The 7,925-nt window shown below is 51.5% G+C and overlaps 1 protein-coding gene across 2 annotated transcripts in view; it reads left to right on the top strand.

The window, feature by feature from the left end:
- Positions 1 to 4,719: 4,719 nt before the first annotated feature.
- Positions 4,720 to 7,925, top strand: part of CPNE2 (copine 2) — a 52,391-nt gene continuing 49,185 nt past the window's right edge. Inside the window, exon 1 of one of the 2 annotated variants that reach the window (XM_032195456.1) lies at positions 4,720 to 4,784. The gene's annotated coding sequence lies outside the window, so the exon portion shown is untranslated. Of the gene's footprint in view, positions 4,785 to 5,737; positions 5,775 to 7,925 lie in introns of those variants that run through there. The other variant, XM_032195457.1, reaches the window with a different exon arrangement.

Raw genomic sequence — 7,925 nt, 5'->3', positions numbered from 1 at the left:
ATTACCTGACTAGGAGTTGCTTTCCGTTTTCCATTAACCTCAAAAATTGCACTTAAAAATAAAAAGGAGATTCTGAAGAACGCAGGAAACCAAAATTCCTCCAGCTAAAGACTGTAATTATAATGTCTTCTTTCGTTGCACTGAACCAAGTGTGAGCACTTACGTGTGTTTTGTTTCTTGTAAGCTTTTACTGTACAGAAGAACAAAAAGACTAAAGAATTGCTGCTGAGCAGGCAACGTTCTTCGTGTACCAACACTGAAACTCTCTTCAGGATGATGAGATGCATCTGCTCATGCTTTCAGAAAACCAGCAGAATATTTCATTATCTTTAATCAAGATTACAACACCTACAGGATGTTCCAATAAAAGAACGAACATCCTCCAGGAGAGGATGTAACATTTTTACAAAACTGTAAACTGTTGATGCTGTTACAAATGCACTGGAACAAGCTGTTTGAAAATTGTATATAGCTCTGTGTGAAATACTTCTATGATTTTTAAGAAGAAGAAGAAAAAAATATTTGCTTCGTAGCGGGCTTCTCTGCATGCAGGAATTGTCTCAGTGTCATATTAAAATCTTCAGAACTTTGGTGATTTCAAATCATTGTCCAACAATGATCAATGTTTGTGCTGCAATAACACAGCCTGCTATTGCCATAAATTTCAGTGAGAAAACTTGAAGTACTAAAGTGTAAAGCAATTTGTAAGAAAACTGACTATTATATGTGAGAAGATATGCACCACTGCCTACTTTCCCGTGGGGTTTTCCAGAGCTTTGTTGGATTTTTGGATGGCTGCTTCACTAGTGGCTTCCCTTTGAGGTGAAAGGAAGGATAAATTAGCTTGAAATGCTGCAATTTAGACTACATAATGGATTCTTCAAGCTTGTGCATTGCCTGGCCATGAATGCTGCTGAACTGGAGGGAGAAGATCCCAAGCACTGAGTTTTCTGCTCTGCAGAGGAGACAAACCATGGCAGCTCCTTGCATGTGCAGAATGCCAGTTTGTGTTGCAGGAGAGCATGTCATTCTCATTATTTATTAACTTGTGTTATAAAGTTTTCTTATGTGCTTGTACTGTAAATATTTAATCTTTGTGGTATGTGGGCAGCCAGTGGGTGTTCCTCCTGGAGGAGGAACTGTCCTTATTTAAAGATCAGCATCAAGGTCTGAGAGATACCAATGCTGTTGTATAGAGGTAGGACCCATTTTGTAGAGAACGCGCTCTGAAAATGCTTTAAAAAACACAACAAACAAAAAAGGTGGTGAAATTCCTTATTAGGCCATAATTCATTAAAGTAATCAAGTATCTGAGATTTAAACACTGGAATTTAAGATTAGGCTTTTTCCAAATGTGGCCTGTATTTTCGTTTTGCTTTTTCAGATCTAATTTGCAGATGCAAATCTTTGTAGTGCCCGTGAGAGGAACAGTGCGGTGCAACAGGCGCTGTGACCACAGGCAGAGAGGTGCCTCAGTGCTGTTCATTCCTCACAGCTTTGGAGGTGAGCAGTGCTAACTGGGCTCTGCTCTGCCCCTGGTCTCCCAGGACTTCTGTTGGAAATGCAACAAGGTGGACAGATTTTTACAGTCCACCCTGGTCCAGGCTGTGATTTGAAAAGCCATTTTATCCTGCATTTTCAACATCGTTTTAGAAGGACTGAGTACTGCGCCTCATAAATAATGAGGTTTACTCTGTATGGAGAATAAAATCACTGGGGTGGTACTCCTTAATGCACCTCGTGATGGCCATTTTGTAATCTTCAGTAGCAGCCACCGCCAGAGCCTTTTGCTGTTACCACACTCCCATGCAACAGCAGGGACAGACAGTGATATTCACTGTCAAACAGAGGTTTGTCCAGCTCTATGGTGTCATCTCCTTGATGCATTCCTGCCTTTAAATTTGTTCTTGTGTCATGATAATTTATTTGCCTCTTTTACTGGTGTGAAATGTACTTCCTTGCATATTGTTTTTCCTCCTATTTTGATGGGAAAAATAAATGTGCTCTGAGTAATTAAGAAAGCCACTTTGATGAGGGCTTGACTTTTCAGTTCTGTTTTTTTTTTTTTTTTTTTTCTGTGTCTGGGATGCTAACCTCAGATGGCTGCCTTTGCACAGGGATCTCTTGGGTTGCATTGTATTGTTGGATTGTTCTTCCTTGCAATGAAATGCAGTATTTAAAAATAAATGAAATCTGTGATTATCCTCCGCTGTTCCCCTGACTCCTGAAGTTAGGAAGCAAGCACTGTATGCCATGAGGTTTGTAGTGACATGAAGCATGCTAAGAACATCAGTGCAGCATTCCTCTTGACTTTAGGCATTAAAGAGTGTCTGTGAAATCCCAATGCACCCCTGCAGTTCCCATGTTCATTCGAAAATTCAAGATTAGCTCTGACTCCTGATGGGCATCATCGCATCATCTCTTCCAGAACACCAGGTGTCAGCAAAACCCCAGGCATGAGACGCAGTTGTCTGCAGCCCAGGTATCCCTGGCCCAAACCAAGTAATTGGGCTGAATTTCAGTGCATGGGCCCTCCTTGGTGTGCCCAAACACAAGGTTGCATGTTCTCTGTGCCTAGCTGGCTTCGTTTGCTGGATTAGGCCTTTAAGTATTCTACTTAGCTGAGGCTTTGTGGAAATGTCACTGCATTTAGAGAAATTGAGGTCTGGGTTGAGTTATGTGTGAAGCAGAATAATAAAATTGGTCCTGAATTTGTTTCTTACACTGAATAGCTGGAGCCATCAGGCTGCCCTTCCCCAGCGTGCTTCCCATTGTCACTGCGATGCTGATTTCCGTATTCTCAGCTTGCAGCCACGTCTGAAAAGTTTCCAGGGGGAACCTGGAGGCTTCATCCAATACCAAGGGGTAGCGTTAGCCTTACGGCATGCAGGAAGACATGAGAGGCTGTGGGGGATCGCGCGAGATGGCTGAGTACTGGAATGATTCCCAAATAGATGGTAATTAACGTGGGCCACTTTCAGAGCTGTCACTATGAGGTTTCACATTTATCATGGTTCAAAAATGGAAATCTGTCGGGACTTCCGCACACCCCTATTGTTTCAGGCTGCCTGCAGCCTGCAGAAGACAATGAATGCGCCAGTCAGGACTGGTTCCACGCACAGAAGGGATTTTGCCCCCTGAGACCAGATCTTTAGAAATAAAAACACTGCTGTAAACAAACATACTGCTGGAGGGTGGTGAGGAGCCCAGACTCTGTGCTGTGGAATAGATGGAGCAGGGCCGTGCCAGGCTTTTGCATGCAATGGCTGCTGTTTCGTAGAGCTGGAAATGCAGCTGCAGTTTCCCCTCTGATAAAACCAGCTCTGAACCCACTGGGACTCCAAGGTGTTGTGTTGGATGGGAGAGAAAAAAAAAAAAAAAAAAAAAAAAAAAAAAAAAAAAAAAAACCACTGCTATGTTGGCATTCATGCAGCATTGGCTTCTTGTCCCTCCAGTGATACTTGGGGACAGCGGCATGGAGGTGACAGGGCAGCCCCAGCACAAGGCCCATTTCTTGCGCAGATCCCAGATACCAGCTGAACGCCTATTTCGGGCACAGCCCCCTTCCTTCCTGTGCTAGCTTTTGGCTGGGCTAACACAGAAAGAAGGATTTTGCTCCTAGAAACCTGCGTTTGGGCTCAGCTTTTGTTCGGATGTGCCCCCAAAAGGCACGCTGCCTGGGCAGAGCAGGAGCATGCTGCATGCCCCTGCTCTGCTGCTGGGCTGGGGGTGGCCAGGCAGCCAGGAAGGGCACGAAGCTGGGGAAGGGAGGGACACCGTCAGTGGGGAAATCTGCCTTAGTGCCTTAAAATTAATCTGACTTTAAGCAATCAAGCTGCAGGAGAGGGGAAAGCTGGTGAGGGGGACACTGGGACTTGCTCTTGTTGGCTGTGGTCTTTAGAAGTATGAACAGAAGCTGCACTAAAGGGCCCTATACAAATAAAGGTGACTCGTTTCATCTGAAGCCTCAGAGGGATGCTTGCAGCCTGATTACCCCATCTCCATCTCAGAAATGGGGCAGGGTCCGGTCCCAGTGAGGCAGGGCCGACCCGGTGTCCGTCAGAAGCGAGGGGTGCTGCTCCCACACAGTTGTGTTTTCCTCATGGGTATTTAACATGGGAAGTCCTCTGCCAGCCTTCCCCCTGCTTTTCTCTGAAAGCTTTTCCAGCTGCGTTTGCAGGGCGAATGGCCACGAAACACACCCAAAGGGGAAAACTTCGAGCGGGTCCTGCTTCTCCTACTGGAACGCGTTCCCTTGGCGTGAGGCGTTATTGCAACGAGAGCCTTTACCGCAACGTATGCATGGAGCGGAACGCTCCCTTGGAGCTGGGTTAGCTCCAGAGAAGGACTTTGGGGAATGAGGACAGCAGAAAACACCCCCAAAACACCCAGAAGACGATGCAGCACCCCGGATGCCAACAAAGGCGGTGCTCGACGTCCTGCCTCAGCGCCGCGAGCCCCGAACCGGGCGGGCACCCTGAGGGACCCTAAGGCACCCTGAGGCACCTTGAGGGACCCTGAGGGATCCCGAGGCACCCTGAGGGACCCCGCCTGCCTCACGGGCCCAACTGCGCCCCTTCCCCGCCCGGGTCAGGATAAGCAGAAGGAGAAGGAGGAGGAGGAGGAGGAGGAGGAAGGGGTGGGGGTGGCGCTGCCGCCCCCGGTCCCCGCCCGCGGGCCGCGCCCCCCGAAGGCGGTGGCGGGCGGCGGGCAGCGGCCATGGCGAGGCGCTGAGCCCGCGCCCCGCGGGAGCTGCTCGGCCCGGCCCGGCCCGGCCCGCGGCGGTGAGCACGGGGCAGGGGGCGCTGAGGGAGGGCAGGGGGCGAGGGGCTGAGGGGCGGCAGCGGGGAGGGAAGGGGAGGGGAGGTGACAGCCCTCGGGGCAGGGCGGGGACGCCCATCCCGCAGCCTTCGCGTTCCCCTTTCCCCTTCCCCGCCTGTTGCTCGAGCCCACCCCCGGCCCCGGCCGCTCCCGAAGTCGGCAGCCCGGGGAGCGCCGAGCCCCGCCGGGGGGAGCCCGGGTTAGGGGACGAAGGCAGCGGGCAGAAGGGCAGGGGTGGAGCGGGAGGAGAGCAGAGCTCCGGGCAGGACCACCACCGAGGGTCTGCACCCCTGCTGCTGCCTCTCCAAGCCCCCAAGGGGTTGGGGAGGTCCCCGTGAGCCCGAGCTCGGGGCTCGGAGCCTCCTGGAGGTGCTCCCGTGGGGCTGGGGGCAGGAGCAGGCTGGTGCGGGCTCTGTGCGTGTCCCGCAGCGCTGCCCCGGCTCCTGCCTCCTTCTGTCTGCCTCTGCCGGGGGTCCCAGGCCATGTGCAGGGAGCCACGGGGGGCTTGCTGGTAGGAAGGATGGAGTCAGGGATTTCGTGCAGTAGGGCTGGTACTGGGGCTTTCTTACACGCTGCGTGGTGTCCCCGTGCTTTTCGGGGGTCAGAAATGTTTCATCGTGGGTCCGGCATCGCCTTGGAGTGAGCCCTGTTGGGGGGACAGGGAGCAGAGCGATGAGGAGGGCTGGGAACAAAAGCTCAGGGTGCGGGGAGAGGATCCTTGCTGGAGACCTGAGGAGGAGGAGGGTGTTTTCATGGAGTAGCCTCCGGGAAGCGATGCGTTTGCTTCGGTTACAGCTGCGTGACAGCCTGGGATGCACGTCTTCTGATGAGATTCGTTTTTGTTTCTCTGCTGCAACATCTGCCACTGCTTCCAGGGCATCCCAGCCAGGACAGTGTGGAGGGAAGGTGCCAGGCAAAGTGGCACAGGAGGTCCCCAGCGCTCGTTGTGGGAGGTGAGAGGTCCTGGAGCTGCCTTCTGAGGCTGTCATGGAGCTGTGGCTCCGTGGGCATGGGCAGGGGGGTCAGGGCTGGCGTCCTCGAGTCCAGCCGTGGAGCTGCTCCCTCCCCGCTGCCTGTCTGAGCTCAGCTGGGTGGTCCAGAGGGAAACGAGATCACCAAGGGCCACATCACTGCACCGCCCGGGGGTGTCCTTGTTCCCGGGGAGGGGACAGAGCTGAGGACCTTGCACCGGTTGCTCGCAGCATCTTTCATTCAAGAACCCATTGCTCCCGGGGTTTGTGGGCACCATGAGCAGGGCACTGGCCCTGTGCACCCAGGTTTCCACCACAGAAAAACCCTTCTGGGTCTCGGCTGCTCGAGCTGCTGGTGAGGATGCTCTTTGTGCCGTGGGGATGTTTCTGCATGCTGTGAGCCAAGCGTTCCCCAGCAGTCCAGCACAGCATCGTCTTCCAGCTCTCTCACCCCAAAAGCGAGGAGCTGTGCAGTGCTGGAGCAGCTGCTAGCTCCCCCGTGATCACCAGTCTGCCCAGCTGTGCACTGGAATTGTATGGGTTTTGTCTGCCTTTTAGGGCTTTTGGGAGTCTCAGCATGGCGTATGAATGGTCTGTGACCAATAACCCACCTTCTTACTTCTGTTAAACCCGGTGGAAAGAATTTCCCACTGACTTCAGTGGAAACCTCTGCGGGCAGTGTGTGCCTCTGGGGAAAGCTGCTGGGCATCGGCTGTGTGACCGTGAAGCGGGGCTTGTTCTCCTGGAGCTGTCAGAGCGCTGAGGACATAATGCTGGCTTAATTGGTGGAAGAGCCGCACTGGCAGCCTCCTGTCCCAGCTCAGGGTTGCCAGCCCTCATAAGGAGCTCATTATTTGAGAGATTTGGATTTCATGCAAAGGCTGAAGAAAAGGTAAATTTTGGCACTGGGGAGTGGGCAGGTGTTTGAAACTGTGTTCCTGGCAGGAGCCGAACAACAAAACAGCATGAAAAAACCAAACATATCCCTCCCCCCAACCCCCCCCCCCCCCCCCCAAAAAAAAAAAAAAAAAAAAAGCACAGCGTTATGGCTTGTCTTAAAACCGCTGTAAAATATTTGTTGAGAGACCTGAGTTGTCATTTTATCTTGAGCTCAGTCTGCTGGCTGCTGGTGTTGTTCTATCCAGGCGGGTTGTTTGTTTTGATCACAGGAGCAAGGGAGAAAGTAATTCCCAGGAACTCAGGTGAGTTAGGAGGCCGTGTGCTGTAGTCATAACAATGTCTTTAAAGCACCAGAAAAATAAGCAAATGTAGCCTTCAGTAACAGTAACTGCACTCTTTATTCGCATGCTGCCTTTTCCTGTGGCTTTGGGTTTGGGAACTGGCAGATTTTCTGCCTCTTTCCAGCATCCAACAGGAAAAAGCTCAAGTCTAAAATAGGCACTGCCCCCCAGCCCCAGGTTTTCCATGACCAGGCAATTCCAGGCGGTGAGGATTTAAGAAGGAACATCAGACATTGAGAGGCTTATTTTAAAAATCCAAAGAGCTGGGAACATGGGTTTTGCTGTTAAATGGCAAGTCCAGTGCTGTGCAACCATGTAAAGCAAATTTTATATTCCCTCCAGCAATTTTTAAAGCTGTTGGAAAGGAGCTGAGAATTTATCAGGCTTAACTCTCATAAGCGGCGTTCAGGGTTTTGTGTCCCTGTCAAACAAATCCACATCAGGGCGAAGCTTTGTGCGTCAAGTGCCAGCCTGGCAGCGTCTCTGCTGTGAAGCAGGCAGATGAAATGTAATAATTCAGGAAAAAAAATGGATTTTCATGATGAGCATGTGGCTTCACCTGTGTGCAGCGTCAGGGTGAGCTCCAGCCCAGGGGAACGTCACTGGTGCTGTCACCAAAGCGAGGACTTGGGGTGCTCTTTGCTTTGCTTGCTGGTGGAACCCAGTACATGTGGTGCTGGTGGGCATCTGCAGCCCTCTGCTGCTCAACTGGTTTGTACCCAGCTCCTCGGAGTTGTCACGAGTTGGTGGATGGACAGACACTCGATGTCATTCAGCAGAGGGAAGGACAAGCTCTCGCTGCCCCTCCTGCACCCAGAGCATTTCTTTCCTTGGTGTCAGTGTGGCAGCGCGAGCAAGCGTTGCACAAAACTTAATTAATGCTTATTTATAG

The sequence above is a fragment of the Aythya fuligula genome, chromosome 12 (assembly GCF_009819795.1).
Source record: "Aythya fuligula isolate bAytFul2 chromosome 12, bAytFul2.pri, whole genome shotgun sequence".
In the NCBI taxonomy this organism is placed as follows: Eukaryota; Metazoa; Chordata; class Aves; order Anseriformes; family Anatidae; genus Aythya; species Aythya fuligula.
This window is presented reverse-complemented; position numbering and strand designations above follow the sequence as displayed.